The sequence below is a fragment of the Panthera uncia genome, chromosome C2, assembly GCF_023721935.1.
Source record: "Panthera uncia isolate 11264 chromosome C2, Puncia_PCG_1.0, whole genome shotgun sequence".
In the NCBI taxonomy this organism is placed as follows: domain Eukaryota; kingdom Metazoa; phylum Chordata; class Mammalia; order Carnivora; family Felidae; genus Panthera; species Panthera uncia.
Genome location: NC_064810.1, coordinates 108945770 through 108954379, shown reverse-complemented (window position 1 = coordinate 108954379; position 8610 = coordinate 108945770). Strand labels below are relative to the sequence as shown.

The window sequence follows — 8610 nt, the reverse complement described above, 5'->3', positions numbered from 1 at the left end:
ACTTAGGGAGAAAAAAAAGTTCAACTCTCAAAGAGGAAAATGGAAATCAGTAGTGCTGAGAGAAAAAAAGACTTTCAAAACCTGATTCTAAATTCCTTTCTGAGATTCACATGAGCACTTTAGCTCTAGAACAATGTTTCCAGAAACACAATCTATCAATAATGACATTTATAGGTCAATTACTATTACCTGGGGAATTTGGTCTACTCTTATTTTACAGTATATCTGCCAAAAGAAAATCATATATGGCATGTTTTGACTTGGCTCTAAGCTTTCTAAAAGACTTTCTTTCTTTTTCAGCTGAAACTCTGAAACTTACCTGCTACCCTTTTGGCCCAGAGCCAGTTCATCACTAAATCTACACTGTGCTGTGCTTCTCTGTATTCCAGCCAGCCTCCTATTTCAGACTTTGGCACAAATAACAAAGTGCTGATAGTGAAGCCACAAAATGTTAATATGAGGTCATTGGGGAGGAGGAGTATGGAACTTCTTGGTAAAGCCTGGAAAAGGCCAAATAAGCAGAGAACACTCAATTGCTGAAGAACCAAAAGGCAGATTCCTTGTAGCCACTATGGTAACAAACCATTCTCTTCACGGTTGGTAAGACAACTTCCTGGTCAATAGATTTCTAAGGCCTACTTTCTGTCTCCTAGGAGATAGGTCACTGAGGACTCGCTTCATTATTCATTAATTTATTACTTTACCCATCCCTTGCTACTTTAACCATCCATTTAAGAATAATTTTATTTTTAATATATACAACAGTGCTTGTAACAATTTAATGGACAAATTACTTGGGAATCTTGTGAAAATGCCATCTCTGATTCAGTAGTCTGGGGTGGGCTCAAAATTCTACATTTCTCCTAAGCTCACAGGTGATACCTATGATGCTTCTCTAAGGACAGGAGAGATATAAATCTATTTCATTTCCCTTTCTCCTACACCAGTGTTTTTGACACTTGTTCAAAAAAAGAAAATTGTTGGGCCCAACCCAGCCCTACTAAATCTTGAGGTTGGATTGAGCAATCCTTGTATTATCAAGCCCTGCAGGTGATTCTGATGTGTGCTTAATGACCTATAGTTCCTAAAACCTGGCTGCATATTAGAATAACTTAAGGAGCTTACAGGTTGAATTTGACCCATAAAAAGAAATGTAGAAGTCCTAACTCCAGATGCCTGTGAATGTGACCTTTATTTGGAAACAGTCTCCCCAGGGAAGAAGACTATGCAGGAAAAGGGCAGAAAGTAGAGTGATGCAGCTATAAACCAAGGAATGCCAAGGACTGCCATCAACTAGCAGAAGCTAGGAGAAAAGCATGCAACAGATTCTTTTCTAGAGGCTTCAGAGGAAGCCTGGCCTTGCCAACACCTTGATTTAGGACTTCTGATCTCCAGAACTATGAGAGAATGAATGTCTGTCTTAAATCACTTAATGTGTGGTACTCTGTTACAACAGCCCCAGGAAATTAATACAGAGCTTTGAAAAACAAAAGAATGCATACCCCCTTACCACTTAAATCAGGATTTTGGGGAAAGTGTCTCTGCATGAGGATTTTAAAATCTCCCCCAAGGGATCCAATAAGTGATCAGTGTTGAAGTCCACAGCTCTAGACATTTTTTAGACTTAAATAGATTGAGTCAAAAACACTATAAGCAATTGTGTATCAGTGTAAGATCATGTGTAAGTTTTTTTTTTTTAATTTTCAATGTTTATTTTTATTTTTGAGAGAGAACACATGAACAGAGGAGGAGCTGGGGGGTGGGGTGGGGGGGTGGGGAAGAAGATCCGAAGTGGGCTCTGTGCTGACAGCAGTGAGCCCAATGTGGGGCATAAACTCATGAACTATGATATCATGACCTGAGCTGAATTCAGTCAGAAGCTCAACTAAGTGAGCCATACAGATGCCCCCATGTGTAAGTTTTTTTAAGTATCAAAATCAGTTATATAGATAAATATACTAAGACAACATTTCTCAGTTTGGTTAGGGAAATACTGTTATTAGAATCACCTACAGCCCATTAATAAGTGGTTCTTGGGCCCATCTCAAACCTAATGACTGGAGTCTCCTGCAGTAGTGTTTGAGTAGTTATCAAGCTCCCTTGAGGTAACCCCTGTGCACATTGACCTTTGAGAGCCATCCATATAGAGGTGACTGGGCAAGCCTGAACTACTAGGGAGAGCCTTCCTGAAGGTGAAGGGCCTGGATGAATGTAGGAAGAGAGCACGAGTGAGCAATGTTATCAGTTGGAACTACTGAGAAACTTAGCTGCTGGATCAAAGAAGCATTCTAGAAGCCAATGAACATCAGCTAGGGCTGGTGAAAGAATGGAGAATTTTAAAATGCAGGTGACAAAGGAACACAATTGGCATCACCCAGGAGCTGAGAATTAAAATGCAAAACCTTGGGGTCACCTCAGCCCTATTGAGTTAGAGACTGCATTTTAATAATATCTCCAAGTAATATAAATGTACATTAAATTTTGGGAAGCATTGTTCTGGTGCAGTAAGAAAACCTGTCAGAAGTTTCTAAGCAAAGACATGATATCATAAAATTATTCATGAATGAGCTTAGCTTAGTGGGGATGTCCAGGGCAAATAGAAATGCTTACAGAGCTTTCCTGTAAACATTTATTCAATGATAGAAATGTTCTACATCTGTGCCATTCAATACAGTAGCCACTTGTGTCTGTTGAGCACATCAGTGTGTTTAGTGTGACAGAGGAACTTAATTTTTAAAAAAATTATAATTTAATTAATTTAAATTTACATTTAAATAGCCACATGTAGCTAGTGGCTCCTGTATTAGCACAGGCTTGAGGCTACAAATGTGAAAACTAGTTAGGAGGCATTGGTGGCCAGAGGGTTCTCTGGGGCACCTGTGGGTATGACAATGTCATATGGAACCAAGTGTTAGTTCTGATGCAATTTTTATATCTGCTTAGAAAATATAGGCAATCCAATTTTCTATTGAAGAAATGAGGATATAATTATCCTATCTAGGGCTTATCTAGTGTTTATGTCCATTGCTTGCTTCTTACCTTTCCATTTTACTATTTACATTTCTTAGTTTGTCAATATTGCCATAGGGTCAATAGAGACAAGAAAGCTCATGTTGCAAGAGATCTGAATGCTCAAGGAGAGACACCATTAGTTGCCTGAAATTTTGGGGTTTGTTCAATCAGTTCCAAATGTCTGTTGCTCCCAAAACTCATTGTCTTTTTCCTTCATAACAGGAGAGGTGTGAGTGAAATGTCCTTAATTCTTGTTGGTGGGGTTTGTGTAGTGTACCAGTACTGTATTGAGAAAGTATTTGCTTGGAAAAGGGGAATGGACTCTCAAGGTTTTAGTAGATTTGTGTATAAATAGTTATTGAACATACAGACACAGTCTCCACTTGCAGAGTCCAAAATCTGTTAGGAGGCAAAATGCAAAGAGATAACTTCAGCAAAATATTGCTCTTACAAACAGAAATAATGATTTTGGCATAAAAGAATTCAAACAGGACAGGGAAGACTTCAATGGAAGGAAAATTTTTGAGCAGAAAGTTGAAAGATAAATAAACATTTCCCAGGTAAGATGGGAGTGGATTGGGGGAAACATGAACATCCTAGGGGGCATGGAAAAGGATGGTGGGTTTAGGGAAATTCTGTATGTCTGGAACAAACAGTGTAAGAAATTATCTTGATTGATGAATATTTAAGTCAGGAGCTAGATTGTGAAATAAATATTCACTGAGGAATTCTGACTTTATCTCACTGGTGATGAAGGGCCATGGAAGGTTTTCAATGAGGATTAATAACCAGGTCTTTGCGTTTAATATTTTAACATGGATAATATACTGGAGTGCACAAAACTAGACTCAAGAAGACAAGTTACAGTGGTATTGCAACAATCCAGGTAAGAGATGATGAGACCCTAAATTGAGAATGGAACAATTGGATGGGGAGACGAATTCTTGAGATGAGTTAGAAGCTAAGAAAATAGTCTAAATATCAAGTAAGATGAAGTTTTTAGCAATTTTTAAAAAAAAGCCATCCTCTAATGAATTGCTGCACTGGCAACATAGAGCTGGTGATTGGATGGGGGTGGAATGTGCTTGGACTTGGAAATCAGAGAAGTCTACACCTGAGACCCAAATCCATCACTTCTCAGATGGGTGACTCATGGTCAGATACTCAATCTGCCTGAACCTCAGTGAACTCAATGTAATTCCTGAGCTGCAAGACTGTTGGAATGCTTAAATAACATACGAAGAATACCTGGCACAGGTGGATAGCCAATTAACAATAGCTTTCTTTCCACCCTTTTTTTCAACTCTAAAATCTGTAACAATGAGGCTTTAATATATATAAAAAAAAGACAACTTTAGTTTTAGGAGTTTGTGTGGTCCAAGACTGTGATATAGAACCAGACCAGCCCTCTTCATGGCACACACTAAATTACACCTATTAATAGACCAAATCCTCCTGAAAAACTGAGGGCTGACTGAACAGTTTCGGAACAACCATTCATAGAACAGCAAGAAAGACAGAGACATATAACAAAGGGAAGCCCCACCCTCAACTGTGAACTGCAGTGGGGAAGGATAGCACTGGGGTACCAAGAACAGATCCCTCTGTCCTTGGGCACAGAAATTAAGCTGTGGTTTAAAAGAGCAACCAGGCTATCAATAAGACAACACTACAAGTCCACCAAATGGATATGAAGCTGCAGGAACACTATCCAAGTCAAAAGGACTGGAGAATGACATGGTTTATGTTTCCACTCAACATTAAAAGCCTAGGACAGAAGAGTCTGGACACCATAACGGGTTGGTCTGGTTCATCCCACAGCTAGTTTGTGACTTCAGTGAGCCCAGGGTCTGAAAGCCCATGGCAGCTTCTGTGGTACTAGGTCACAGAGAATAAGCCACTTTTTTTTAATTAAAAAACTTTTGAATTTCATTTAATTTTTAAAATTTGTCTTATTTTGTTTTTATTTTTGTTCTTTTGTTTTTCTTTTTTTTCCTTTTTTTCTTTATTTTATTTTAGCATTACTGTTCTCTTTTCTTCTTTCTGTAAAAGCCACAGTTTAAAAAAGAGTAACTAACATATACAGCCACACTCCCGCTAGTCAACCAGCAAAAGAACCAAGCACACATAGCTTGCATAGGGGACATCATACACAAGACTACTCCTTCAAATTTAGGAGAAGTAGTCATTCTACCTAATACATAGAAACAAACACAGAAAGCAAGCAAAACATGGAGACAGAGGAATATGCTCCAAAAGAACAAGAAAAAAAAATACTCATAAAAGAACTAAATTAAATAGAAGCAATATGCCTGATCAAAAATTTAAAGTAATGATCATAAAAATACTCATTGGGATGAAAAGTAGAAGAACTCATGGAGACCTTCAATAAAGATATAGAAAGCATTAAAAGAGGCAATCAGAGTTGAATACAGTAACTGGAATTAAAAAAAAAAAACAAAACAAAACAAAAAAAACAAAAAAAAACTAGACAGAGGTGCCTGGGTGGCTCAGTCGGTTAAGCCTCCAATTCTTGATTTTGGCTCAGGTCATGGTCTCATGGTTGTGAGACTGAGCCCCAAGTCAGCTTCTGCACTGAGCATGGAGCCTGCTTGGGAAACTCTCCCTTCCCCCTCCCCCTGTCCCTCCCCTGCTCATGCCCTCTCACTCTCTCTCTCGAAATAAATAAATAACATTAACAAAACACACTAGAGAGAATCAGCAATAGATTAGATGATGCAGAAGAATGTATTAGTGATCTAGAAGACAGGGTAATTGAAAGCACACAAAATGAACAGCAAAAAGAGAAGATTTTTAAAAATATGTGGACAGATTAAGAGATCTCTTGGATAACATCAAGCTAACATTAACATTACGGGTGTCCCAGAAGAAAAAGAGAAAGGAATAGAAAACTTATTTGAATGAATAACCACTGAAAACTTCCCTTAACTAAGAAGGATATGGACATCCACGTCCAAGAATCATAGTGTCCCAAACAAGATGAACTCAAGGAGGGCCACATCATTACACTTAACTAAAATATCAAAGGTTAAAGATAAAAAGAGAATCTTAAAATAAGCAAGAGAAACAAAAAGTTACTTGCAAAATAAAACTTATAAGGTTATCAGCTGATTTTTTAGCAGAATCTTTTCAGGCCACAAGGGAGTGGCAATATATATTCAAAGTGCTGGAAGGAAAATATATACAACCAGTAATGCTCTATCTGGCAACATTACCATTCAGATTTGAAGGAGACATAAAGCATTTCCCAGACAAACAAAAGATAAAAGAGTTTATCACTACTAAACCAGGATATGAGAAATAATAAAGAGACTTCTGAAAAAGGAAAAGAAATGACCATGATTAGACATATGAAAATTATAAATAAAAATATGTAAAATTTGCCTATATACACATAAAACATGGAGCATAAAGTAAAAAGGGAAGAAATGGGTGGAAAAGGAAAGTTTTTTCTTTTCTTTTTTTTTTCAGAATAAATTTGAACTTAAAAGACCATTAAATTAATATAGACTGCTATTTACTTAGGATGTTACATATGAAGTGTATGGTCACCACAAACCCAAAATGTCCACAAAATTTTTGATGGATTCACAAAAAAATAAAGAGGGGCGCCTGGGTGGCTTAGTTGGTTAAGCATCCGACTTCATCTCAGGTCATGATCTCGCGGTCCGTGAGTTCGAGCCCTGCATCAGTCTCTGTGCTGACCGCTCAGAGCCTGGAGCCTGTTTCACATTCTGTGTCTCCCTCTCTCTCTGACCCTCCCCTGTTCATGCTCTGTCTCAAAAATTAATAAACGTTAAAAAAAATTTAAAAAAAACAAAAAAATAAAGAGAAAGAAAGCCAAACATAACACTAGAGAAACTCTACAATCACAAAGAGATGAAGAGAAGAGAGAAACAAAGAAAAATTACAAAAACAAGGAGAAAGAAAATTTAAAATGGCAGGAAGTACATACCTATTACTGATCATCTTTATTGATGACTTTGAATGTAAATAGACTCTACACTCCATAAAGAGACATAGGGTGGTGTGATGGATTAAAAAAAAAAAAAAAGACCCATCTATATGCTGCCTACACAAGACTCACCAAAAGACATGTACAGACTGAAAGTGAAGGGATGAAGAGACATTCACCATGCAAATGGAAGTGGGAAAAAAAAAGCTAAGATAGCAATACTTATATCAGACAAAATACACTTTAAAACAAAGACTGTAATGAGAGATAAAGAAGGACACTACATAATGATAAAGAAATTAATCCAACAGTAGGATATAACAATTATAAACATCTATATACCCAACACTGGAATGGCTGAATACATAAAGTAAATATTAATGAAAATAAAGGAAAAAAAGTGATGGCAGCACAGTAATAGTAAGGGACTTTAACACTCCACTTATATTAATGGATGTATCATCCACTCAGAATCAATAAGGAAACGTCTTTGAGTGACACAGTAGACCAGATGGACATAATATATACAGAACATTTCATCTATAAACAATAAAATACATACTTTTCAAGTGCACATAGAACATTCTCCAGAGTAGATTACATATCAGCCATAAAACAAGCCCCAGTAAATTTAAGAAGATTGAAATAATACCATGCATCTTTTCCAATTACAACAGTATGAAACTAGAAATCACAAGATAAACCTGAAAACACACAGATATGTGGATAAACAACATAACACTAAACAAGCAGTGGGTCAATGAAGCAATCAAAAAATTTTTTTTAAATACATGGAGACAAATGAAAATGAAAACACAATGGTCCAAAATCTTTGGGACACAGCAAAAGCAGTTCTAAAAGGGAAATGTGTGATGATATAGTCCTATCTCAAGAAATAAGGAAAAGCTCAAGTGAATAATCTAGCTTTACACCTAAAGTAACTAGAAAAAGAAAAGCAAACAGAGGCAAGGTGAGTAGAAGAAAGGAAATAATGCAGATCAGAGCAGCAATAAATGACATAAAAATGACTAAAAATAATAATAAAAAAATCAGTGAAACCAAGAGCTGGTTCTTTTAAACAAAATTGTCAAACCCTTAGCCAGAGTCATCAAGAAAAAAAGAATCCAAACAAATAAAATCAGAAATGACAGAGAAGTAACAACTGATACCACAGAAATAAAAAGGATTATAATACTATAAAAATTATACACCAACAAACTGGAAATCCTAGAAGAAATGGCTAAATTCCCAGAAACATACACTCTTCCAAAAGTGAACCATAAAGAAATAGAAAATCTGAACAGACTGATTACAAGCAACAAAATTGAATTGGTAGGAAAAAAAACTACCAAGAAATAAAAATCCAGGACCAGATGGAGTCACAGGTGAATTCTACCAGACATTTAAAAAAGATTTACTACCTATTCTACTCAAACTATTCCAAAAAATAGAAGAGGAAGGAAAACTTCTAAATACATTCTACAAGACTAGAATTACCCTGTTGCCAAATCCAGAAAAAGATACCACCAGAAGACGAAGAAGAAGGAGGAGGAGGAGGAGGAGGAGGAGGAGGAGAAGAAAGAAAGAAAGAAAGAAAGAAAGAAAGAAAGAAAGAAAGAAAG

General features: G+C 36.6%; 1 long non-coding RNA gene across 1 annotated transcript in view; it reads left to right on the top strand.

Annotated features, from left to right (window-relative positions):
- Positions 1 to 410: 410 nt before the first annotated feature.
- The window catches only part of LOC125921240 (uncharacterized), a 21865-nt gene continuing 13665 nt past the window's right edge, over positions 411 to 8610 (top strand). The window contains exon 1 of the long non-coding RNA XR_007457351.1: positions 411 to 600. This is a non-coding gene — a long non-coding RNA (uncharacterized LOC125921240). The remainder of the gene's footprint in view (positions 601 to 8610) is intronic.